This window comes from Pinus tabuliformis, chromosome 5_2 (genome assembly GCF_031772625.1).
Source record: "Pinus tabuliformis cultivar Carrire ecotype Pingquan chromosome 5_2, CPIR1, whole genome shotgun sequence".
Lineage (NCBI taxonomy): Eukaryota > Viridiplantae > Streptophyta > Pinopsida > Pinales > Pinaceae > Pinus > Pinus tabuliformis.
This window is the reverse complement of record NC_142306.1, coordinates 372,746,616-372,749,137: the sequence shown is the minus strand read 5'-3', so window position 1 is coordinate 372,749,137 and position 2,522 is coordinate 372,746,616. Positions and strand designations below refer to the sequence as shown.

Genomic DNA, 2,522 nt, shown 5'->3' with positions numbered 1-2,522 from the left:
GTAGGTTATGATTCCATGAAAATTGTGACCTTAAGGGTTTCTACTAGGAGTTCTCAGATCTTCTCATAATTCTTCATTGCAAACATTTGTGGAATCATGGTAGAAATCAATCCATAATGGTAGTAGTTTTTCTCATCACATGTTTTGGCTTCACCACACAACCGTGTTACATTATAGCTATCACCGCCATAAATACCATGGTGATGAAGGTGTTAATGGAATGGAATATTTCCTTAATCAGCATCATGTTCATAGTTGCACTCATGTCCTAGTTCGTCAAATCTCAGTGAAATGCTCATTCCCTAGCCATGAGTTCGAATCCACCTGTGCAGGCGCATTCTATATATGTCATGAAATTTTTAGGGACTCAACATTGATTTCCAGATGGAGCTAAAGTTCCAGTCTCCATCGGGAGAGATTGTTGCCTAGGTGAGGAAGACATGCGGTCAAGATCAACAGCGGAAAACCATGCAGCCAACCGTCCTATCGAACAATAGGGGGATAAGAGGTGAGTCTAGATCCTGGCTTTGGTAAGCATGGTATTTCTGTCGATACTGGCAGTGTGCATCTGCCCTTCGACGCTGCTAAGGGTTTTCACTTTGTTTTTGGCACCGGTGTTCCGCCGCTGCAGATGCTCCCGACCCCTCCACCAAGGATTCTTAGCGATTAGGAATTGTCCACGCGTGTCTTGGTTAGATATATCGTAAGCATGACTATGAATCTCATGGTGGCGCCGAAAATAACATTCATGTCTATGACCCTGGGGCCCCTGCCCCTCGTAGAGCTTTGGGAAGATTTCTTCAGGGGGCACGAGGGAAAGTTCTCTATTTATGTCCACGCCTCTCAATTGAGCACACTGAAGACATCATGGACAAGCCCTGTTTTTTCCAATCATGACATCCGTAGCTAGAAGGTAGTTTGCGGAATGATTTCGATGGTGGATGTTGAAAGGAGGCTTCTTACAAATGCACTTCAAGATCCTGACAATCAACATTTTGTGTTGTTCTTAGAAAGTTGTATCCCTTTGCATAGTTTTGACTTTGTGTATGCTTATTTGATGGGCCATAACATCAGTTTTGTTGACTGCTTTCATGATCCAGGTCTCCATGGAAGAGGTCGATATAAAAAATCATTTTTTCCTGAAATACAGGTAGAGGAATGTAGAAAGGGTTCTTAGTGGTTTAGAGTGAAAAGGCAACATGCATTTCTCATAGTGGCAGATTATGTTTATTACTCAAAGTTCAAACAAATTTGCAGGTTAGGTGTTGAGACACATAAATGTTATCCTGATGAGCATTATGTGCAGACCTTTCTCCATATGATGGATCCTTATGGAATTACAAATTGGTCTATTACGCACATCCACTGGTCTAAAGGAAAATGGAACCCTAAAAAATACAATAAAAGGACGTGAACATCAAATTGTTGAAAAATATTCAAGCAATTGATGTGTCTGCTCACGTCTCAAGTGATTTAAAGAAACAACAGACCAGTCGTCCTTGCATGTATCAAGTGAGCTATGGTGATGGGTCTTACATGCTAGGGAAATTCGCCACAAAGAAGCTATCCCTTGGGGGAACAACGGTGCGAAACATGGCTATCAGTTGTGGCCACAACAACGAGGGGTTGTTTGTCAGTGCATCAAGGCTTCTTGGCCCAGGGAGAGGGGCATTGTCATTCCATTCACAGTTAAGGGACAAAAATGGTAAAATATTTTCCTACTGTCTTGTACACTGTGACTCTGAACCCTCGAGCACTCTCTAGTTCGGTCAGACGACGGTGCCTAATGGAGCTGTGGTAGCATCGATGCTGAAGAACAACCACCTCAACACCTTCTACTGTGTCTCCCTCTCTTGAATCAACATCAGCAACAAGATACTCAACAAATGAAAGATCAAGGTTTCCATTGTGGTAGACAGCTAATCCCAACTGCAGAAATGAGGCAGTGACGACCTGGTTCCTTTGAAATCTATCTTGCATCTTGGAAACTTGGACTACACCCTGACCAACAATAACATCTGCATGATCATCAACACCTTCAAGAAGCGATACACCATGACTGCAAATCCAAGAATCATGGTGCAACCCTTTGTGAAGGATTATCTTGGGGCTGACAAGGTTCTTTGAACAAAGATGCAGGTTTTCAGGAGTGAGCAAGCTACTCATTTTGTGAAGAAACTTGGTGTGCTCATTGGGAATTTGAAGAAAGCAGCAGTGGAAGCAGAATTTTGTGATAAAATTCCTAAGCTTGGCCTTAGAGAGCAAGAGATAGTTTATCCTTTCCTGCGCCTCTGCACATGCATTGCACAAATTATGACAAACATCATCCATAGAAGATTCAAAGTTTATATCAAGCAACTACTTTGTCCCTTTGTTGACGAGTTTTTGACAAATGAAAATATGGTTGCAACTAGGTATATGCCTCATGTTTTAATTTTCATTTTTTTATCCTATTTGATCTTTGTGATTGTCAACTAGAGGACATTTCTTATGATTGTGAAGACATCTTCCATTACATATGA

At 41.7% G+C, this 2,522-nt stretch overlaps 1 pseudogene; it reads left to right on the top strand.

Moving 5' to 3' along the window:
* The first annotated feature begins 709 nt into the window (after nt 1–709).
* LOC149159006 (glycosyltransferase BC10-like) lies at nt 710–1,764 on the top strand (annotated as a pseudogene).
* Nucleotides 1,765–2,522: the final 758 nt, after the last annotated feature.